The sequence below is a fragment of the Candoia aspera genome, chromosome 1, assembly GCF_035149785.1.
Source record: "Candoia aspera isolate rCanAsp1 chromosome 1, rCanAsp1.hap2, whole genome shotgun sequence".
Taxonomy (NCBI): domain Eukaryota; kingdom Metazoa; phylum Chordata; class Lepidosauria; order Squamata; family Boidae; genus Candoia; species Candoia aspera.
The window spans coordinates 108628668-108654191 of record NC_086153.1 but is presented as its reverse complement, the minus strand read 5'-3'; positions in this window follow the sequence as shown (position 1 = coordinate 108654191).

Sequence of the window (25524 nt, the reverse complement as noted above, 5' to 3'; positions counted from 1 at the left end):
TAAAAGAGGGTTTTAAGAGGGAGGGAGAAGAGGGCATGTTAAAGATATTTTATTTATTTATTTATTATTCAAATTTTGTTACTGCCCATCTCCCCCAAAAGAGGGACTCTGGTTGGTTTACAATAAAATTAATGCTATAACAATAAACATTTAAAACCCATAAAAATAAAAACAAATTGCAAATATAAAATACAATATAAATAAATATAGAATCCAAGTGGCTATAAAAATTCCAATCTGGTGGGAGGGGCTTTAAGGCATGAGCCACCCCCAAGAATGGCTACCCACCTTCCCGTCCCAAGCGAGATGGCAGAACCAAGTCTTTAGGGCCTTCCGGAAGGTTAGGAGTGAAGGGGCCTGCCTCACCTCCCAGGGCAAGATGTTCCAAAGGGCGGGGGCCACTGCAGAGATACAAAGGGTGTGGGTGTGTGGGTGGCTTGTCCAGCATCCTTCTGTGAGATACAGCAAGTACTACAGTGGTTGTTTGGAGAAAAGCCTACTTTGGTTTGGAAATATAGCTTTAAATGACCTGGAATAAAGAAGATGCTTTCATAATCTGTTTCCATTCTGGACAATAATAACATATTTTCTGTTCTTTTCCTCCTTTTGAAGAAATGAATTTGCTGGTAAAGATCAGTGTGTGTGTGTGTGTGTGTCTATATACATATAAATATTTTTATCTATTTATTTACCTTTTGTAAGCCATTATTTCTCTGGAATTTCATGTGCTTCTGAGAGGGTTGCTGCTGACTATAAAGAGTTTTACAGTTATATATTTTCCATGTCTTTCTGAGACCTCATTTATCCTGTCACTCTAGGAAACTTACTATCAGATTCCCCACCACCATCACCACCACCATTTGGAATTAGATATTTAACTCCAAGAGGTTGCCATAATCAATATCATCTCTACTTCTATGCCACCACAGACAGCTTCCTTCTTGACATAAGGGATCTTCAGACACATCTGTCTTAATATCTTTAGCCTGTCCCCAGCTAACTAGTCACAAAGGAGAAATGAAGGTGACGAACAAAAATATTAAAAAAGTTTCCACACTTCTTACAAAGACAATCATGTTCACTTTCTTCTTTTCTAACAGTATTTTGTGCTATCAGGTTAACAATATTTCCCTTCAGTCAGCCCTGTTGCTGTTAGGATCAGGACAGAGATCAAGATTTCCTTCCTGTAATCCATGACTTATTTTGTGATGATAGTTTCATGATGTCCTTTTTAGCATTGTTTTTCCTTCTTATATTTTTAATTGACTTGCCTGCGATCCAGAAAAATCCAGTGGTTAAGAAATCTCACATCACAATATATAAATAATTTTAGCACTGATTTTGAAAAATAGTGACTAGATAAAGATCAGCCTTCCCACTCCAAATGCCATCCAGATGTTTTAGGTCTGCAGCTCCCGGAATTACCAATCACATTGGCCTTAGTCATGCAACTATGGTTTACAAACCCGAGTAGGCAGGTGCATGCAGTGTGCTAAATCAAATTCAACAAACCTCAATATGACTTAGAGCAATGTATAAACTCAATATGAGTGAGATGTTTATACATAGAATACATTTAGGTACTCATATGAAGGAATAACTATCTTATTATGTACAACTCTTGTTATTGGAAATTCCAAAATTATGATAGATAAATGTATGTTGATTGAATAGCAGAAAGTGCAATAAGGAATACTGAGAAGACGGAGGAACCAGAGCTGAACTGAGAAATTGAGTGAAGTGCTGCTCAAGGAGCAAACATGTTTATCAAGGTATGTGGTGGGCCCCCTCAGGTGTGAGAGACATGAGAGGGTGCCCAGGTTTGGATGGGTAGTGTGAGAACACTCACCTTCTTGAGTGAGAGGCAGGAGGTGAGGAGTAGTGGTTGGGTTGCCCCCATGCTGACTAGTGAGAGAAGCCGAGGGGGGGCACAGTGTGTGAGTGTGGGCGGTGGTTGGGCTCTACTAGTGCTGAGAGTGTGAGCTGGTGCACTGGGGGGGGGGCGCCATCGCCCTGTGATTGAGTTGAAGTGTGGTTGTATGAATGAATGGAGGGGTCCCTATCCTTAACCAGTGATCTTAGGAGTCCAGGAGTGGGGCTAATGGATCTTGAGATTCTGGGGGTTGTAGGGTGAGGCAGGTGATTGAGGTGGTGACAGGTAGGGGATGATATGATGGGAGCCAGAGGGCGGGTCATCATAGAGGAAGACACCCCTGGTGTTTGTTACCTGTGGCGTGTTCTGGCCCTCTGTGCTTGAACCCTGGTCCTGGGCAGCAGACTTGTGGTTGTCCTGACTTTCAGCTGCTGTTTTGTAACACCAGGTCAATAAACGACAAGGTCCCCCTCATATGTGACTTGATCACAGAAGAGGGGGCAGACCTCATGTATTATTGAAACCTGGCTGGGCATGGAAGGACGTGTTGCTCTTTTGGAGTTATGCCCGGCTGGGTTTTGAGTCTGGCATCAGCCGCAACCTCAGGGCAGGGGAGGAGGGGTGGCTGTTGCACCAGCACTTCCTTAAAGGCTTCTGGGAACACCCCGTCTCTCAAAGATGTATTTACCATCGCCTGGACCCAGCCACATGTCACCTCCCGAGCTGCTTTCACCAGCCAGGAGGGGCATGGATCTAATTGGCATGTGGTAGCATTTACAGTCTGGAGGATCCTGTCCACTTCCTTGGGTTCAACAGGATTGAACTGGTCCCAGATAACCTGGTAAGTACATTCCCTGGGTATCTCCTCCGACTCTGTCTCATGCTCGGAGTCCAACTTGGTCCAGATCCGAGCAATTTTATCCTGCAGGTGCCCCAAAAATTCCTCAGCACAGCCCTGTAGATGGATTTCTGACTCCCCTTTCCCCAAAAGGGATTGAGTAATCTTAAACAGGGCCACCGAGTGGCATTCTGCGGATGCAATAAGAGTGGAGAAGTACTGGCGCTTCGCTGCTCTAATCGCCACAAGGTAGGCCTTAATTGCTGCTCTAGCTTGTGTTCAGTCGGGTTCAGTTTTTGTCTTCCTTCAGCAGTGCTCTAGGTGTCTCTCAACCCTCTTCAAAGCCCTCAGCTCCTCCATAAACCACGGGGAGTGCCAGGTTTGGGTGGGCAAGAGAGGCTGCACAGGCATGATCCTGTCCAAGGTTCCAGCCACCTTCCTATTCCAGGCGGCAGCCAGGGCCTCTGCTGGACCATGCAGGAGAGACTCAGGTATAACCCCCAGCTCCCTCTGAAACCCAGCCAGGTCCATCAGTCGCCGGGGGCAGACCAATCGAATGGGTCCTGCCTCCCTGTGGAGGGGGGCAGCACAAGAGAATCTCAAGGCCACCAGGGCATGATCTTACCATGACAAAGGGGAAAGATGTAATTCTCCCCTTAGATCACCTTGCCACTGCGCCGACAAGAAAACTAGGTCTGGGGTGAGGCCACTGTCTCGAGTTGGGTCCTGAATAATCTGGAACAGGCCCATGGCTGCCATGGTAGCCATGAACTCCCAGGCTGCTTCCAAGGCCTGCCCCAGGGATGGCAGATTGAAGTCCCCCAACACCATAAGCCTGGGGAACTCCACTGCCAAACCTGACACGGTCTCCAGCAGCACAGGCAGGGAGGTTGCTATACAACAGGGAGGCTGGTACAATAGAAACACTCCCAACTGTTCTCGGGAACCCAGCTTGAAGAACAGGGTCTCAGACCCAGCCACTTATGGAGCAGGACCCCTGATGGCCACTAGGGATTCTCAGATGAAGAATGGAAAATATATAACTGTAAAACTCTTTATAGTCAGCGGCAACCCTCTCAGAAGCACATGAAATTCCAGAGAAATAATGGCTTACAAAAGGTAAATAAATAGATAAAAATATGTATATGTATATAGACACACACACACACTTGAGCTTGCCTCACCAGGTGCCCTGTCTCTTGGAAGCACATTGCCCTGCCCCAACATGGTGAAGTATCTTTTGGAGGTGTATACTCTACCTTGACTCTTCATCGAAGTATGACCAATCAGCCTCACTTGGCAGATGCACCTTCCAACAATGGCTTTATACTCAGAAGACACTGATGTTACACAAAGCAGCGTGGCTGCTCCACTAAATTGTTCTAAGATACTGCTACACTTCACAGGCACACTTTGCTTGGGGAAGGCCCCTTTGAAGATTGCACTGCTGGTGAAAAAACCCAAAGTATTCCCAGAAATATTATTAATTTCAGTAATATTTCTCCTGTTGGGATTAAATCAGTACAGTCTCTGTTTTGTAAACATAGCTAAGTTGATCAGCCTGGTTGCTAAGATGATTTAGAAGTTCTTCTCTCTGCTGCCCTTGCCTGTCTGTCTCTTTGCCTTCAGAGCCTGAGATGCAGCTTTTTAACAGCAAATGGGCATTGACTTATTTATTACTTAGGTTTTAATGCTGCTTGATCAAGACGTTGAGCCGGGCATCCACAGGAACAAAGGGTCAAAAAGTCAAGAAGGTGGTTGCAGCCATGCTATTGAAGCCTGATCTTTTTGTACATGCATTACCTGCGATGTATATACAAAAGGGATGGGACTTTGATCACATGGTCATGACTGCCATCTTAATTTTTTTACACCCCTCCCCCCAAGATGCCTCTGCTCAGAACAGCTTACAATTGCTACTGCATCACTGTACTTCAGTCCACTGTATGCAGGTGATGTGACTTCCCTTCAAAGCAGGGATGGACAACTTTTTCATGGCTGTAACCATAAAAATAGCCCTTCCAAGGCCCTCAGGGGACATGCTGCTATTGCAGTGACATAACAGGAAGGGTGCCTCTCAGGTTTAGCTGAGAGATGTTTTTGTTTCAAAGCTTAACAATGTCGCTACCCAATTTTAACCCTGTGAGATGGGGTGGGAAGAGAGCAGGAAGGAGGGTGAAGAGAAATGCACATTGTGTGCAATCTTCAGATTCAGACTGTATTTCTTTTTCTCCCAAGGGGAGATGAAATCATGTTATCCTACATGCTTCTCAATAAATTAATTCTATACAGTATCTGTATATTCTACTTCTTTTGAGTTCAGCAAAACGTTTGCATCCTTTTGGATCTTCTTTAGCCTGTTTAGTCACAGGTAGTTTCCACTCAACTAAATGGAAGCGTGCTGCCTGGATAATAGATTTGTTTTTAACCTTAAATATTGGTTGATTTTAGTCTTATGTTAGGATGGTATCATGCTACTATCAAACATATAATGTCACCCTTTCCCATGAACCTCCACATACTAATAATGTTGACAGTAGAACTCTTCATATGTTCAGGTGCACACACAAAGGTTTTCATATAAGATCCTATGTACACAATTGCGTGCATGCTACCTTGCCACAGTGTTCATGCTGTATGCACTGTTGGCATTATTTGACAGTCAAAGGCCCTGCAGAATAGCCAGTCTTTAGAGCCTTCCTAGAAGTTATGGGCATTCTGTGCCACAGGAAAATCTTCCAAAGTGTTGGGACAGCTTCTGAGAAGGTGCACTGGGGCTCCAACGTCTTCACCTCAGCATACCTTCCTCACAAGAATGAATGGGACAGGAGATAGTCTGATGAAAGCCTGGGACCTGGGCCAAGGAAGTCTTTTAAGGTAAAACCACCACTATGAATTAGATCCAGAAGCAAAAAGGTAGCCAACACAGCAACTGCAGCATTGGTTTTAAAGAACTGGATACTGTATGCTACTCCTGATTAGCAGACAGGCTGCCACTCTTGATGCCACTTGAAGTTTTCAAATTGCCTCCAAAAACAGCCCCATGTTAAATGGGTTAAACAGTCCACACTTCAGGTGATGAGGGTCTGAGTCACTGTCATCAGACCCTTTTGCTTCAGAAAGATCTACAATTGGTGCACCATCTGACTGTCCTGGCCATGGCCACCAAGAGCTGTGGTAGCAAGAACAATGAGTCCAGGAAGACCTCATACCATGGATCTGCTCATTTAGGAGAAATGTGACCCCATCCAGAGTGAAAGTAGGAACTGGGATAGAACCAGATTTATCACTAATGAGTATCAACTTCATCTTGCACAGATTTGGTCTGAACATCCAAGCCCCCACAGACTCTAGGCATCAGGTCAAGACTTCCTCAGCATCCCTGGTAATGGACAACTGAACAGCATTTACTTTATATTAAAACATTAATATTCACTGAATAGAAGACAAAACTTTTTTAAAAAGCCTCAAAACTATAGATTTTTGAGGATTATTTAAAATGAAATCAGTATCAGTTACCTGGGAATAGCCTTCATTAAAATTAATGAGGTTTTTGAGAAGACATAGATAAGATGATGGTGTTACTCTTTTGCTAATAGGAAACTTAAGATGTGGTTAGCTAGCTAAAAGAATAATGCATTTAGTTTAAATTTTAGTAAAAACTGCATTGTTGCTTAGCTTAACCCACAAAGCAAGACCAAAGTGATGCAGCAGGCATGACTAGTGTAAATTTTGAATATTTTTCCTTTGAACAGCTGGTCCCCCCACCATATCACAAAAAATCTTTGGAAGCTCTCACCAATTTAAAGCAAAGCTCTGAAGCTAATTAGTATTGGAACAGCAGGGAAAAAGCCGTATGAAAGACCTAAGTCCAAACCTCGCTGAAGGTACAGATGTAGATTACCATTCTTTGATTCTTGACTACAAAGCAGTTTAGCCTAATATTGTGGCACAACTAGATTGTAGATCCATCTCCAAATCATATATTTTAACCTATGTAAAATCTTCAGAAACAAAACTAACATGGAAAAATGAGCAATCCATTGTCTTTAATGTACTTCATTCAGTCCCCCTGCAAAAAAAAAAAAGTTTTCAGGAGAGCAAATACATAAGCCTGGAAATATCAAACTATTACTTACCAAGATATTCCATCGTTTATAGTTTTGCCATCAGTGCACCTTAATGGGATCTCATCAAGCCCCTTCATGCTGTCTGGCTCAATGTAGAATCTCCAGTTGCCTTGAAAAGAAAATGGTAAATTATTTCTACCTTAACACAGTTGAAATTTACCTGTCACAACATGGTCTGACTCATCCATTTTCCTCCAGGAATAAAGAATAGGAATGATGGAAGCAACGTTACCAAGTTTAGTGTGCAGAATATAGCAGCTATTAACTTTTTGACGTTTCTTCTTATGGATTCTTATTGGTGCTGGCTTCTGATCAGAGTATGATATTGCATGTAGCTTGTTGATATGTGACCAGAAGCCCTTTGAAACATCACTTTCTGCTTTGGGAACTGTTTTTTTTTTTGGGGGGGGGGGGTTACAGGTCAAGCTTTTCTTAGCCCTTTCCTTCAGAAATCGAGGAAAGTCCAGCTAAACCATCTGTTCATTTTGTGATCCCATTTCACCGCAAATAACATGGTAGCACAAAAGATAGGATTGTTCCAGCATATGTGAGAAAAAAAAGGCCTTGCTAAAAATTGCCCATATAATCAGTATCTGAGAGAAAAATCATCAAAATACTGTGGATATTTTTCTGCCCTGTATATTTTTTTTCACCATGCAGTTTTGGTTGAGGAAAATGTTTTTTCTCCCCCCACCCCCTTCAAACCAGACATTCAGACAACTGAGAAATGAGGTTACTAAAGTACAAGAACAATATGAAGATATGAAGTGTCCAGGTGGCTGGACCATCTTTCTTCTTCTCTGAGTCAGCCTCAGGATCTAACTCCTGAAGCCCTTCTGCACTGTTATTATTATCTGGACTTGCTTTACTTATTACTTTACCTTTGTATTTATCTGCACTGCCTTAAACTGCCTCTCCCATGATGTATATTTCTTCTCCCAAAGCTGGCTTCAAGCATTCTCTAACTTAATGTGATACTGCTAACCAGGCACTGCCACCAAGAGAAATGAGCTATATCAAGAATGTGGTAAGATGACAAACGGGCCCTTTTTCCAACTTCTAATTTTGTAGATGATCCTCTCCTTATTCTGTTTTCTGTGGACCAAATATATCACTGCTATCTGTAAATGAGAATCAAGGGGTCTTTTTCTTTTTCTGCTCTTTTCAGCATTTATTCAATTATTAACATGAACATCTGAGAAGGGCACATTATCTTGTTTACTAACTGTCTTTATGAAAGTCTGTAGAGAAGAAGACCTGGTGCTGCTACTGAAATTAAAGGTCCACATTTCTTTCTTGTCTTTGATCTAGTAGTGTTGCATCCTCAACACAGATGACAGAACCCTGGTCTGATGATGCTAATGGATATGAGAAACCCTTGACCATGGATAATCAACTACGGACATGTGAAATTGTGGCTAATGAAACCAGCAATAGATGGACATTGAATGCCCTGTTTAGCTCACTCTAATCTTAAAATATATTTGACTGAAAGCTAATTTGGTTTCCACAGAAGTTGCTTTTGGAGTCAGCCTAAGACATCCTCAATCTGCTTTTGTTCTTTGATGTGTTCTTCAGCTTTAAAAGTGGATTTCTTCCCCCCCCCCACACACACACACATACACACGCACCACCCACAGTTTTTAACATATCATCCATGTGAGAGAGTTAGCCATTTATAAATGCTAGTCGATATTTTCTTCTGTAACTCTCCAGCAAAAGCATTTGGAGGATTTTAGAATACATTTGGATGACTGCAGCCTCCCCAGAGATTTTATCACTTTTTTAAAAAAGCAAACTGCCTAAGAGCATGGTAAAATACAATGTTTAGTCTTTGAACTTAAAAGTGTCTGGAGAGTGGCTTAGTGCTCCATATACTAGGTTTTCTCCTTTTTTTAATAAGTGGAAGGGTTTGGAATATAACAGTTCTATTTTGATAGAATGAAAGTGTCTCGCAATGTGTGCAAAAGGGGGGAAAAAAGTCTGTAAGCCAAGAGAGAAAGAAAAATAAAGTATCAGTTTCTCTTCCCTTTTGGGTTCATACTGTAATTGACACCAACGCTTTTAAAAAGCTTAACTTTGGTCTACTTACTGCTGGTGCAACTAAGCAATACTGAAAGAATACCTACAATACTATTAATTGGGTTGTTTGCATCTAACCCAGTTTTAGACTATTTTACTACTGATATTGTTCTGTGATACAATGTACAAATATTCAATGAAACATATTCTGCAACTTCAAATATGAGCAAAGAATTGGAGAGCAGAAAGAAGAGCAGTTACAGTCAGCAAGATGATCCACTCCCTGATATACGCTGTATGATATGGTTAAGGGATTTTATTCATGCCCAGAAGCCCTCTTCCCTTTAACTCCTTTCATTCCAAAGATAAGCTGAAGACAAGCTCCCACTTTGCTGACTGCATCCCTTTAATATTTCTCTTAATGTTACTGGTCACTTTTAACATGCTATGAATAGGATATATTTAAACTTTATTGGTCAGACTCCCACTCCAAGTGTTATACTGTCTTCTGGGCATGACCCTTTAAGAATTGTTCAGCAAAACCTGAACAGGTTCAAGACAATGAGGATGATGATGTCAGTAAAATGGACTCCTATGGAGAGAGGTGAAATTGGGAAAGCTTCTCAAAGACTCAGTGGGTTCTATGATAGTGCTTTTCAGACACCTTGGAGGGTGTCACACAGAGGTAGGTCAATCCCTGTTCTCCATCATTCAGAGATGCAGGGTGTAGAATCATGGATTCGTGTCACAGGAAACCAGATTCTGATAGAAAACCCCTTACAAGACCAGTTAAAAATGGAATGGATTACAGAGAGACTCCACTGCTGAGAGAAGTTGAGCTCTCCTTCACAGAATATGCAGTCATCTGTCAGGGGTACTTTAATCTGGATTCTAACACCAGACAGGGAGTTTAATTTAGTAGCATAAAGGCTCACTTCCCATTCTTTTATTCCACAGAAACATACTTGTATTTTCTTCATAATGGTTGTGGGCTATAGAGAAGTGCTAGACATTAATTCATAAATATGATAATTATGCTTCATCTTACCTTTTTCCTGATGCATTGACTACTACAGTATATTAAATTAATATTTCAGGTTTATTTAAACTAATGTCAACTAACATAAAATAAAGGTATAAAAAGTGTTGGCATATTGTTTTCTTCTATAGAAATTAATGGTAATTGAGTGCTTCCTTAAGTATCGGCAGGGTGAAGAGGTTGAATTTAATTGTCCTCAGTGTGGGTGTTAATAGCTGCATTGCCTGTGAAGATTTCCTTTGGAGCCGCCTGGAGATTTTCCAGCCACTGCCGGTCTGCAGGACAAAGAAGCCAGCTGAGGTGATTTGCAAAAGAAGGAAGAAGTCATGGCTACCTCCCAGCCCTCAGCGATGCCTCTGGAGCATCTATCAGAGACCAACTACTCGAATTGCAAGGCCCACTCCCTCTTTGCACTGAAGATGTTGCCTAGTCTGGCAATGAAACGTCTGCAAGAAAACAACAAGCCTCAGAGAGCACCAAGGACTCCACAGTTCAACCCTGAGCTACAAATATTTGCTTCAATTGTATCCTTCTCTGTCCCTTCCCTCTGCTTTCAGTTGTTTGAGTATGTCAGGTCAACAAATACTGTTATTAAAATGCTAAAGATGGCATGAAACAGCCTAGCTTCATACGGAAGCTTTAATTCTGGTGTTTTTGCGGTTTGTAGCCACCCAGATTTATGTATTTAAGATGGGAGGCCATATAAATTGCCTAAATAAATAATATAAATAAGCAAGCATGCTAAGCTTGTTCATGTCTAGGTTCATTTCTTTTTCTCTGCTTTAATTCAATTTGCATTTTTTAAAAAAAATCTAGAGTTAAGGACATAAAACTGGAAGAAATTCATGCCTGACAGATTTGCAATAGTTCTTCACCTGGGTGCTCTTGAACTGAGAAGACAAAGTGAATACTAGCAAACTATTTTTCAGAAAGTCTTTTAGGTCCCCAGGTGCAGAAAGTTTGCCTTGTATGTATGTGTGAGTAAAGGAAGTGAAGAAAAATGGAATCAAAATGCTGCAAATGGGAACAGCCAAGTTTGATTGATATTTCATTGAGCTCATATAAGTTGCTTGAAACTCTCTTCAGTCTCTTCAGCTTGAGACATTTGTGAAAAACTTGATTTTATAATTTCTCCACATTCCTACAGGTTGTCTAGAAATAGTTACAGATAAAGATGCCATTAAACTGAAGTCAAAAACTGTTCCTCTACAGTGTCAGTTCCCCAGAAGGTTCATGTCTTACAGTATGCATTACCAATCCAGTTTTTCACAGTTCAGCTTGCTGGTTATTCTATTCCACCATGAAGAAATGTATCAGTGTTAGAGCTGGGTTTGTCTGGATCATGTTGTGTGAAGCAGCAATAAAACGGGATCTGTTAAGTGGGATATAAATCTATTCATGCCAAATACAATTTCTGATATTCAGAGGCTTGTAATATCAAAAAATATTTTATTTTAAATACCTCCCCTTACATAGGTTTTTCACTGACCCACAATTCTGAATTTCCTTCCAATGAATTTTTTAGTTCACAAAGTTTGGGCTTAGTAACGCAGACCAAATTAAAAAAAAAAGGTATGAGTCTGTAAATCAACCCTGATCACATTAAAGAATTAAAGTTTGAAGATGGCATGATTCAGTTCTAGGTTTAGATGAAGCACAACTAATTCTTCCTGATTCTAGATTCAGGGGAAAAAAAAAAAAACCTTCAACCGTAGACAGTAAGAGAAAAACTCAAAATGTCTACAGCTCCTTAATTTTTTGGTCAGAGTGGGATGAAAATAGCAGGGTTGATTAACTTTTGGAGGACATTAACCCTGTAAATGTTCAGCCACACAAGAGTTTTATTATAACAGAATTTTAAAATATTCCCCACAACTATTTTATGGCATGGGTGAAGACATGATAGCACAACAGCTGCCAAAATACCCACCAAAGTTTTCTTGAGATCAGTCTCTTCTGGAACAGTCACACTTGTAGGCATGGCTCATAAGGAAGGCAAGCTTCTGGGAAGGTGGGCAATACCAATTGGTAAGAGCTGGCATGATAGAAGTAATTGCCAGAATTTGCCTCCTGAGATTATTGGCTACTTTGGGCTGGGCAGCTGGCTGATCTGGAAGGGAAATCTCTTCTAGGACTGATCAGCAATCAGCAATCATCACAGAGTGATGCACAAACAGCAGTGTTCAAATTCTAGCAACCAAGGCTGCAACTGGGGTGGGAGGCAACCGTGGCATGTACCCCAGGCGCCACTCTGGTGGGGTGCCAAAATGGGCGCGGAATCCATGTTTGCCCCGGGTGACACAGACCCTAGTTGCGGGCCTGCTAGCAACACATAGAAGCAATAGAAAAGTCCATCACATGGTCAGAGCCTCCAAACCCTTTGGAAGCAACCAGTTCAACTGGATGTTGTGAATCACTTTGTTGATTCAATTTGATTCAGAGAGGTAAATAGCCCTGAAAACATTTCTTCAAACAGAATGAAAATTGCACATTTCCTTTATCTCATTTTCAAGAAAAACAAAAACAGAACATAATGCTTGTAAAAGAGTGGTGCAATGGTACATTGTAGGCAAATGAAACCTTTCTGATACTACTTTCAACCCCCCAAAATGTCATTTTTTTTCAATTCCTCCATTCCTGCATATGCATAATGATAGTATTATTCTTACCCTCCTGATGAATTCAATATTCTACGCTAACTTGAATATAGTCCAATGTAGAGTGATCCTTAAACCAGTATCTTTTTTCTTTGTTAATCTTCTAAAGTGCACTTATGAATATTTTAAGATGGAAAACACTTTTGTAAATGCTGACATATTCTTCTGAATGCTTCTATTCCACACTCAAAGATCACATCTTACAGCTAATGATCCTTATTCAGTTTTGTCCCCAAATCAGTACTAATTAGGTCCATCAGCATTGCTTCTACCAGGCATTCTGCAGTGAATAGAAATCATTCTCACTGCAAGTTTGACTACAGAGTAAAAGTTTGCCTATATTTATGGACAAGGTATTTGTTTAGGTTGCAAACACTTCAAAGGCATATGGGAGGATGATTTTTTAAAGCTTCAACTAACAGCATCTTTGCAGATTATTAAACGGTGCATGAAATGGATATTAGTTTTTCATCTGTTTTGCAAAAGCTTGAATATTCTCCCTCAAGGCTTTGCTTCTAATGCAGAGCCATCCCATTATTTAAGGAGATACACATTGCAGCTTGTGAATGCTCCCTTCATTTGGAATAAAACTCAGGCCACGTGATCAGGGGACAAAGTTTCTCTCTCTCTCTCTCTCTCTCTCTCTCTCTCTCTCTCTCCCCCCCCCCCCAGTATTTAATTTGTTTTGCCTTGTTCCCACTTCATTTACAATGGAAGGGGAAAACAAACAGAGGAAATTTTGTATGTATTTTTTGTGGACATTTAATCTAATTTTGTTTCCTAACTCACAAACACACATACAAATTCATGTGTGGGTGTATCTTCCCAACAACTGTCCCTATTTTTTAAATTCTTTCCACCACATACATATTTATTTTCCAGGTGAGAATATCATCCCAAAGTTCAGACATTACGTTAAAATCTAGCCCAATGTTTTGGTTTACATGGAGGTTCAGAAAATGAGAATTAGATAAAATGGAGTTAAATTACAGTTGCACAGACTTCTCCCCATATCTGTGTGAAGGAACTACCACCAGTCATGTAGTCAGTCCTTGGCGAAATGACATAAATAAAAAGCAGTTCATAAACCTATGAGAGGGTTTGTGATGTAATTGCTAACACAGTAAGAACTATCTAAGCAATGCTGTCATCATGCTGAACTCAGCCTACATATTAATGACTTAGTGGTTGGGGAATATAAATCCTGCTTCCACTTGTTTCTATCTCCAATAGCAAAGCTGCCTTAAAATTGCCAAAGTTTTAAGATACAATATATGGAGATAATTTCCTTGTGTGGACTCTTAAAATTTCCTGGACCTATGGAACTGGAACATAGGAAAGGGAAGCTAACAACATGTTAATCACAGTGGGATTCTTGCCAAGTGAAAATGGATAGAGTTGGCTGCATGAAGATTAAAGCTGTGATGGGGAACTTGCATCCACATTTATTTAGTTAATAAATTGGAAGAATCTAAATCCAGAAACCTTATTTCCAATCTGTATAAAAAAGGAAAAAGGAGCAGGATCACCATAGTAATTTGGTAAATAACTTGATGTTATTAATGCAACACATTTACTTTTATATGTTTCCAACAAACTCAAATACTGTATGTGCAGGAGTACAGAATGCTATAAAATATTTTGTCTGATGGCCTCTGGCAGACTTAATCATCTGGAAAATGAAAGCCATGTCTTGCATCTTCATAATTACTCTTTCTTACAGGCACAAAAGGAAAGAATGAAATGAACTAGCATCTGCTTTTGGGTTCAGAGTTACTCGTTTAGGATTTTGAAACTATTCTATTTAAAATGTGATCAGTTGTGACAAAAGGTTGAACTTTTGGGAGTTCCAGATACAACAATGCTTTATTAAAATTTCCAAGAGAAAAATGGTTTATGTGGCCAACAGAGGCTGGAGATCAAAGCACTTTGAATTAGTTTGCCAGTTCTAAGGTGGAGACTTACAGTTTAAGGCCATCTTATTTAATCTATAGCACCAAATTTTGAGACCATTGTGCACTAAGTCCCTCAATGGTTTCTTTCCTATTTCTTTATTGAGGTTGTCCTTTGGCTACGGATAGAGATTCTGACACATATTCCTAAGAGTTCTGGATGTTTTCAACTGGGTGAAGTCCTTGGTTCCTATTGCATTATGGGAAATGATCTTTCCAAATCCAAAGAAAGCACACAGAAAGCCTTTTTTTTTTGAGTGTGGCTCACAAACAAGAAGGAATGATGAATTAGCTTTTTTTCATGTGTGCCTGATGCTTGCCCAAAGGCATAATTGGCTTATACTTTGGCCTCTTCAAGGATATGTGCTGTACAGCAGACTGCCTGGAGTCTGTTGAATTAGCAGGTTATAAGAGATGCAATAAATCAGTAAACAAATGAATACATAAACAAGCAAGCATTAAATGGTGGCAACAACTGAACTGAGAAGATGCACTATGTGAAAAGAGGAATAATATAATATTTAAATCCAAATTCATGCATCACTTTTGTGGCTCAGAAACAAACTGAAAATTTCTAGTGAATTTCTAGTAGCACCATAGCTACTAGAACTGGAATTGATTTTTGGTCTGGTCTACCACATGGGGCTGACAGTCTATAAGCAAAAGCATGTGAATTGATTGATTGATTGATTGATTGATTATGTGCCATCAAGTTGTTTTTGACTCCTAGTGACCACCTAGATAGATTTTCTCCATGATGATTCGTCCCTAACCTGGTCCATCAGCTCTTCCGATGGTGCAGCCCTCACAACTGTAACTGAGTCTATCTACCTTGTTGCTGGTGGTCCTCTTCTTTTCTTTCCTTCCACCTTTCCCAGCATTCCAGCCTTCTCTAGCTGGGTCTTTGCATAATGTGTCCAAAGTAGGTTCCGTTTGAGCCTGTGTCTCAAGTGAGAGCTCTGGGTTGATTTGTTTGATGATCTATCAGTTTGTTTTCTTCACCTTGTGTTGTAAGAGGTTGTTGTTCCAAAACCCAACACTGGCTCATTTTATTCATGATAGTAAAAAGAAGTCTTAAAAGCTGTTAGATATCAGGGCAGCTATTGTCTTAGTTGAAGGGGTACTCCTTTCTCTATGAAGCAGCCAAGGTATGGCTGAGGTCAACCTTTAAGTAAGTAAAGCAGTCTAGCTGAAACAGACAAGAACACTTGAGACAACACAAGAAGAAAACATTAATTTGACATTACAGTAAAAAAAAAAAAACATGCCCAGATGTCAAGTTTATGATGGGAGGGAGGTAAATGAAGGGTGACTCTTTCCATATCTGCCCTCAAAAAGTGGTTGCTATCCCAATCAAATGAGCCAATATGCAGTATGGATAAGGGCTAACTTATAATGTTAGTCATATCCATTCCACAAGCAGCATTTCTTGCTAAAGGTAAGAATAATCCTGGTCTGTGCTGGCAGTAAGTCACAGGTGCAATCAAACTGCAGGTTTACTCCAAACATACTCATGCTATTTTGTGTGAGCTAGGATCTGCAAACTAAAGATTAAATTGATCCTTCTTTGCTCCAAGCGTCTCTGTAGTATGAGATGGGCAGCTATAGAAATTGTTTTAACAAATACAATCAATCTATCAATCTATCAGCGCAAACCAGCTATGGGAAATTGTATCATCTCTTTGTACCTATGAACCTTTTGACCCCTCCAGCAAATAGTGAGAGACAGGTAAGGGGAAAAGGCTTCAGGTGCTGCCCCTGGGTCTGTATCTCACCTGCCCTACTGTTAGTTCAACCAGTGCCTGGGTATAAGAGGCAAAAGAAGCTTCCTGTTTCTCTCTCCCTCCTGTGCTTCCCTTTCTTCAGAATGAAGGTTAGGTAGACATGGTCCTTTTCTTTCCTAATGGATTTCTTAATAAAACAAGATTTTACTTCAAATATACTGACTGACTATTGGTATTTGCTAATAGCTGGGCTAAAACCCATTCTCTGCATCCAAGACAACTATATTAGGAACATACACATGTGCTCACCTATTTTACTAAATTAAATTAAATTGAATTATTCAGTATTCTTTTAGTATTCCACTTTTGTTTGAGAACATATCCTCTCACCAGGGCTCCTGATGAATTCAGATCTCCAGCACTAGCATACTGTTGCCCACATGCCAACATCTAGGATATATACACAGCTTACTCACACACCCTCAGGATGCATCTCAGCAACCAGCTTCTTTAAGGTAGACTCAAGCTTTAACTTTGTTCTGCTTTGTGCTAATGAAGTGTTGCCCTTGTGTGTTGGCCCTTCCAACATAATTGGGAGTTCAACTCATGTCTCAACAGAATTCTGAATATGGACTAAAGAAAGATTGCCTTTACTTTGAAATTCTGCACAGCTGGAGGCAGGTTTAATGTCCTTGATAATAAATTAATGGGTGCTGGCTTAATCTAGGCACTGGGCCACAATTTTACTGCTTTAATACTAAGAGCAGGTTGGAGATGCTACACTTGCTACTCTCTCTGCAGTTTGCCTGTCTTTGTGGCACTGTATCGCAGCATACTTCTCCTGCCTCTGCTAGCTAAATAACTAACACACCACAGCTTGACTCAGCCAGGTCTTGACAGTGATTTTGTGTGTCTGCATGTGTCTTTGCATTGACATCCAAACATTTAACCAGCTTTTCATAGCTGAACTGTACCATTCATATTACCTGCACTTAATACAAGAGTAATATCTTTATAATTACTATTGTTATACAATACCATCATCACAGATGGCACCTCAGAGTTTCACAAGAGCACAGAGCTTTGTTCCATAGAAACATACAGTCTGAATTATAGATTATGTATATATTAATTACGAACTAAATTATATATTACATATCGAAATCAAATGGGGTGGTATAAACATTAAAGCAAAGATGTTCAACTATTGCCAGCAAAATTATAATTCAGCTCAAAGCCACTCTCTCCTTTTTCTTCCCCCCAGACCAAAACATATCACCTTGGGAAAGGAGAATTTAGAGGAGACAGATTCTAAAAAGACACCTTGGAAAATCTGTGGAAGCATCTGCTTCTTCTATTACCTCTATCTTCCTATTCCTCAGTGTCATTTCTTGGGCTTTGGGGAAGGGAAGAAAAGGCAGCTTACTCAAAATGTTTGCAAGGTCCCTTCAGGCTTTCTGAATGATGGATTGGCACACTGCAGATTGAGAGGGAGAGAAATCTTCCTATGAGTAAATTGGCTCAGTGAGTAAATGTAAGGTTCTACTTCCTTGCGTTACCCTTGGCTACCTCATTTTTTCCACTTTAAATCACATGGTAACTTTGTTTTTACATTCATAAGTCTCACATCATTCCAGAACTTTGCCTTATGCAAGGTGGGTGGCATGGCAGAGAACGCCCACCTCCTGGGTCCCACCAAGTGTAGCTCCCTAGCAGATGGACCCATAGCATGCCTCTTCTGCCAGATCACATCAGTTATATGACACAAACCTATCCAAAACTCTATTTTAGGAAAGAGTAAAGGGAAAATTGTCCAAGCCTTACTCCAAAAGTGGGACATTATTCTAAGCTTAGTTCAGTAAGCAGAGAATACAAAGAGGGTTCAATATAGTTCTTCACTTAAAATATAATCCCAAAGTTATATGCTATTTTGGTTTTCCCATATAGTCTTGTTTGATTTCAATGTCCATTAATTTTAATGGAGACTGAGCGAGCAATATATTAACTTAGGATGCAGTGAAAATGAATGTAGGAGGATTCAAATCATCATTCTGTCTCTGGGCTATTTAGAAGATCCAGAATAAATCTTATTATATACCTTCATTTAAAATCTACCACTTCTTTCCTCCACCCCTGTAAATGATTAAAATAAAGACAATGTTTTGTAGGTAAACAAAATCTTTAAAATTTTTCAAATCATCAAGAATGTCACCGTATCTTCCTCTGGTGTTCTATCTCCCAAAGGTTGCCAGTATATTTAATTTTACCCATGTCTTTCCCCTTTGGAAGGTGATTTCCAGAGAGTATTCTCTTTCATAGAGTGGCTCTACTATTTTGCCATAAAGAATTCTTGCCAGGTCAGCTGTTTATTACAGTATTTCTTGATGCATAAGCCAAATGCTTTGGTGTAAAAGGGCTTTTGTTTTAAAATGTAAATCAGAGGACTCAAAGAAGGTTGTTGCTTTTTTAATTGGACAATTTGGGCCAGCCAATGTATCCCCCTGCGTACCTCTTACGCTGCACAGAATGAATTAGTGCAAGGACCTTTTTACAGAATGGTTTTCCTGCCCCCACAATCAGGGTTTCCCAGGACAACTGATGAGTTAGAATTAGTATGTCAGTCCTAGGGAAGTATTGCCAGGAAATACTTTTCCCATATGAAGAGATTTACATTGTTATTTTCAAGCACCAACGACTCTATTATGGGAATAATTTAGTATTTCAGCTGTTGGAAGAAATACCTTAGGTATGAGCAGGTGAACACTACTGTTTCATTCCTATGATTATTCCATGGCTTCAGCTGCACAAGAGACATCAACAACATTTTGGAATTGAAGTTCAGATAAACACCATTTTCTTTACAGATGATAATAGTGAAAAAAAAACACAGACATGAACCACAATAATACAAAAATCTTATAATAAGGGATATTCTGGCAAAGAGAGAGTCAAATGTGTTTTATTGCCATGCTTCACCAGTGATTTAGCCAAGATATAGTATTTATTTATTTTTATGTTAAAACATTTATATGGCCACCCACGTCAAACGATGGAAGTCTGGGTGACGTACAACAAACTAAAGAACAAAAGCAAAATAAACAATACCACTTAAAAAGAAAAGACAACAATTAATTGGGGATCAAGGCCTCAGATCCCTTATGGTCCTCCACACAGAAATTCCCATCGTCTTGTCCCAAATGGCCAAGGAAATGTATATAACATTGCCAAGAAACTGCATTATCATATGAATTTTTCATTAGATTCTCTTGCATTTCTAAATATATTACCTGACACCATGAGGTACCCCTGGAGATCCAGGAGGCTTCCACCTGATGGCTTTCCAGAAGACCTCAAAGACATGGATCTTCTCCCAGCCTTTGGGCTAGGGTGGCTGGAGCTCCTTGTCAGGAATGTTATGTGTTGTGTTGACTGGATCTTCCATCTGTGTATTGCTAAGGTTTATTTTAATCTGGATTATATACTTGTTCTGTCTTTATGTTGTAAATTGCTCAGAGTATATTGGAGTTAGGTGACATCTAAGTTGAAATAATAGATAAGTGTAATTACTCTTCATAGACACATGTACCTAAAGAGTCACCTACATGTTTTCATCTCATGTCATGTTGAGCAATCCACTCAGATAGGAATACCTACCTACCTACCTACCTAAACCATGCAGGAAATACATTCTTTAGAAATTGAAATGGCAAACAGACCCTCTGAACTAGAAGTAGCAGAAATGGCAGCCTAAACACTGGTTTCAGATATGCATCTATAAAGGCCATTTTTCAAAAAAAATTATAAGATGAAATGAAAGTGATAATTAAACAATGAAGAAGCTGAACATTAAACACCTGTGACCCCTGCACAGTTGTGTTTACATTTCAGTCAAGCTAGAGATAGACTTCTTTCTTAAAATCAGATTTGCATAACCTAATTCTTACTTCCCCATAAACAGGGAGGGACAGGTGACACTATTCATTTTGCAATATTGCCATTTTTTTCAGTTGCTGTTTCAAGTTTTAGACCTGAAGGATCAAAAACAAAGGTGAAAATAGAGTCATTTCATTTCACAGCTTTTCTACTGCCAGAGGAGGAATCCATACCTGATTTATAGAATGAGTTGGTAGAAGAAGGCTAGGTAATAGAAAGGAGTGTTACTTCACTTCAAGCAACAGAAATCAGTTTGGTGTTCCTTTCTGTGTGCATTTCTTTTAAACTTCCATCTGCAAATTAAAAGAAAAACAAATCTGCACAAAGATTCCAGCCTTCTGCCATGTGATTTTTCAAATTTGCAAGGCGATTTTTTGCTTTAACTTAGGAAAGTATTTAAAGGTATTTTCCCTACACCCATGGCTTGCAGTAGTACAGTTCCTTATACTACTTCATTTTCATCTCATTGAGCTGCATGAAATAGATCAAGCTGAATACATATTCATAAACAGAGCAGCTGTCTATTGCTTTCCTACTTCCATTCTCTCTTTGGAGGTTTTAGTCACAAGATGAGTAACTGCAGCATTTTTCCAGAGACTTTGACATTCAGTTCTGTCAAAGACCCTTCACATGTAAACTAAGCTGGTGGAAAAAACATGCATGTCACAATGAGATCGGATTGAGATCTGCTTTATTTTCTTCAGCTTCTACAAACTTTGTGTTGCTTAAGAGGCTGTGGGTGGATTTTGTTTCTCTTTCTTTATTCAAACAAGCTCTGAGAAGATCTTATTGCACACTGATACCTCCATCCTGATAAAATCCAATTATTATTATTATTATTCCCCTTTTCATACTTTGTTTTTTTTTCTTTTTTAACATTTAGACTGATGAGAATCTGTAGAGGAAGTCAAAAACATGCAATTATTATAAATGTTTACTGACCCTAACAAATGCTATGGATTTGGTACTTTGGATTTTGTAATCATGCTCAATACAGCCTTTTTTTTAATTGAAACGTTGGAGCTATGTTCACTAATTAGAATTCACATGTTTATTGAACTTTGGGGACATACTTCCTGGCTCCATCACTAATTCAATGAATATATCTGCAATCTGGGATCCTGACTGCATGGAAGCCTTTGCACATTCAGTTGTAGACTCCATTTTCATCAGCATATTGGAGCACAAACTCCTAATTATGCATGAGCTTACTTTCACTAGGATAATGCATGCATCTAGCTAATCTAGACAATCAATTGTCTTCATTTAAAACAATCATCTCAAATTCATCACTAAACTCATAAAAGTAAATGCGAAAATCTCCTTCAAGTCAAGTTTGACTCTTGATATCTCCATCCATGTAATTTTAAGGATAGCATCGGAGAAGTGGTTTGCCACTGGCATTGCCATTGCCTCCTTCTCAGAGGTGTTTTTTTGTTTTGTTTTGTTTTTAATTTTTAATTTCGCAGTCTGGCCAATAGCCTTAGAATTCCCAGGAAGTCACTCACTCAAGAAATTGAGCCAACCCTGATTAGCTTCTGATAGTAGCCAAGGTCAGTTAGTTACTGCTGTACCTGCTAAGACCTACTAGATAATGGGAATTGTTTACATCAGTTCCTCAACTGGGCTTATAAATGATGCCTGAATAGTCTTTTCATTAAAAAAAAATGTTCTTCCCTGTTGAAAACCCCCTGCTTGAAACTGTTTTGTCCCAATAGAAGAGACAGGGAGCAAACCCCACACTCACTAGCACTGATGACATTACCTAGTTGGGTAATGAAATGTCTGCAAGCAAACAACCAAGTTCAGAGAGCACCAAGGACTCCACACTGTTTTGTCTCACATTGTTCCCATTCACCTGCAGTTCCATTTGGAAAGGCAGAATTTTTTAGAGAAAGTTACCATATGAACAGCTGTCCTAAGTAAGCATATGGGAGAATCCTTGGGAGCCATAGCTTATCTCTCAGGAAAGCTTAGAAACAACAAGTATTATGCATGGCTTCCAAAGTACAAATGTGTCTTGAAACTGTTTTGTCCCATTAGGAGAGACAGGGAGACGTGTTCCTTTCTCATACAAAAGCTATCTATCTGCTAGCTCAAAATTTCCTTGTGCCAATTCTGTCAACTACTCAGTGTTCCATAGATGTTGTTTATTCGTTTAGTCACTTCCGACTCTTCGTGACTTCATGGACCAGCCCACGCCAGAGCTTCCTGTCGGTCGTCAACACCCCCAGCTCTCCCAGGGATGAGTCCATCACCTCTAGAATATCATCCATCCACCTTGTGTCATGTTCACTGTTCCAAAGTTCCTGGTACATCATAACGTTTCACATGTCATTTGCCTGATACATGTTTGATCTCAGGAGGGAGGAGGATTCCTCTTCGGGGAGTTGTTATCTCTTGGCTGCTGGGTTGGAATGTGTTTGGGTTATCTCATGTGTTCAAGGTTGCTTTCCCAGGATGTGTGGAAAATGGTGAACAGCACCTGGGAGGGGGGGGGTTGCTATGGCCGGTAGGAGGGAGGGATTACGTTTGGAGCTGAGGGTTTTTAGTTTGTATTTGGCGTGCTTTTCGTTATTCTCAGCTTTCTCTGTATTTGCATACTATTCTTGCAATAAATCAGATATCATTAAGTATCTGCTTGTGAGTCTGAGTATATCAGGATAGGCAATCATTACACCTTGCCCTTGGTCAGCCCGTCTTCCTTTTGCCCTCCACTCTCCCTAGCATCAGCATCTTCTCCAGGGTGTCCTGTCTTCTCATTATGTGGCCAAAGTATTTCAGTTTTGCCTTTAATAGCATTCCCTCAAGTGAGCAGTCTGGCTTTATTTCCTGGAGGATGGACTGGTTTGATCTTCTTGCAGTCCAAGGCACTCTCAGAATTCTCCTCCAACACCACAGTTCAAAAGCATCGATCTTCCTTCTCTCAGCCTTCCTTATGGTCCAGCTCTCGCAGCCATATGTTACTATGGGGAACACCATTGCTTTAACTATGCGGACCTTTGTTGTCAGTGTGATGTCTCTGCTCTTAACTATTTTATCGAGATTGGTCATTGCTCTTCTCCCAAGGATTAAGCGTCTTCTGATTTCCTGACTGCAGTCAGCATCTGCAGTAATCTTCGCACCTAGAAATCCAAAGCCTTTCACTGCTTCTACATTTTCTCCCTCTATTTGCCAGTTATCAATCAAGCTGGTTGCCATAATCTTGGTTTTTTTGACCTTTAGCTGCAAGCCAGCTTTTGCACTTTCTTCTTTCACCTTCATCAGAAGGCTCCTCAGTTCCTCTTCACTTTCAGCCATCAAAGTGGTATCATCTGCATATCTGAGATTGTTAATGTTTCTTCCAGCGATTTTAACTCCAGCCTTGGATTCATCAAGCCCAGCATGTCGCATGATGTGTTCTGCGTACAAGCTAAATAGATAGGGTGAGAGTATACAGCCCTGCCGTACTCCTTTCCCAATCTTAAACCAGTCCGTTGTTTCGTGGTCTGTTCTTACTGTTGCTACTTGGTCGTTATACAGTTTCTTCAGGAGGCATACAAGATGACTTGGTATCCCCATACCACTAAGAACTTGCCACAATTTGTTATGGTCCACACAGTCAAAGGCTTTAGAATAGTCAAGAAAACAGAAATAGATGTTTTTCTGAAACTCCCTGGCTTTTTCCATGATCCAGCGGATATTGGCAATTTGGTCCCTAGTTCCTCTGCCTTTTCTAAACCCAGCTTGTACATCTGGCAATTCTTGCTCCATGAATTGCTGAAGTCTACCTTGCGGGATCTTGAGCATTACCTTACTGGCATGTGAAATGAGTGCCACTGTTCGACAGTTTGAACATCCTTTCCATAGATACTGCCACTTTATTTCCTTATGGAGAACTATTTTTCTTGGAATTACCGTTTTCAAAGGGCTGATGTAAATTTTTTGAAAGAAGATTTCAGATACTTTCATATGAAGAATGGAATCAGGTTCACCTTCACTTAGCCAGTTTTCAAATATTCTGGATGTGAATTCCAGGACTTTAACATCCAGATATATTTGGAGGTTGTCAGGTTCAAAAAGGCTGAATTAAGCTGTGGGGTGTGATCCCATAGGGATTTTGTTGCCTAAAGCTATGTGTTCCTGAACTGCTTATAGTTTTCTTGCAAAGTTTCATTAGACAACATGGCACTGGGAAGTTGCTATCAAGACATGAGAGCAATAGCACCCAATAGCAATATAGCTAATTATAGTGGGAGGCATACTTCCAAGATGCATCTCCAGATGTCTATCTCAGAGCTACAGTGGAAACATCTGCAAGGCACATAACCATTCACATTCTCATTAATCCTGAAAATTTATGACATTGGCCAGTTTACACTACTTCAGCATCACCCAGTAAGATACTGTGAGCTCCAACTTCTCTGTTTCACCTTTCTCCACCATCTCTAGCTTCTGCCACCCTACCCTTCAGCTGGGCATGTTCCTGAGCTTGTGTTTGTATGTATGTATATGTATATGTATCCATCCTGATTAATGGCCACTGATAATCTAACCAAAACAACTCTCAAATCAGTATTTTTGAAGATAAGTCTATATGGCATGGGTCATTTGATGTCTATGTCTTTCTTTGTCTGAAGAACTGTCTGAAGTACTGTCTCAGACTTGTTCTTCTTTTCCCTTGTGCTGTGAAAAATAAAATATTCCATTTACAGACTGGCAGACTGGCTTCAAGTGAAGGTGAGCATACTAGTTTAGTGTGCAGAAGATAAGCTGTGTGATACATGCCATGCCATCCTCCAACATTTTATCACCATAATCTCCATCTCCCACCTTTCACCTGAAGCCATTTCACTCTGTGTACCACTGCTCAACTCAAATTAAGTGGAAATGCAGGACGCTTCTATATAGAATGCAACTGCCTCCAATTGTACCACTGGATTCCATCTGGTAAATGAGAATGGAAACAGAACAACTGTTTCATACCTCAGAGGTATTGTTACAAATTATGGCTGAGCCAAAGTGAATCCAATGTGAAGAGAACACCTGCCTTCTGTCATTTGCATTCTCTCAATTAAAAGTAATCTTTCTTCTCTGAGCTATTGGCCCAACTTATATAAATAAAATGTTAATGGAACAAAACACATTTCAACTGTTCACTTTAGAAAACATGCAGTATTCAGGCAAGCTTCCTTCATTATCACCAATTTAGTTTTTCAATTGCTTCAATTACTTGCAAAGATTCATTGTATTTGTCCTCTAAATAATGGAAATAATTCAAAGTCTTCAATGCTGTATACTAATTTATACATACATTGGTGTTATTTGTGAAGTATCAATATTTTTCTTCCTGTCTCCATCCACACCTTTTTTCTAT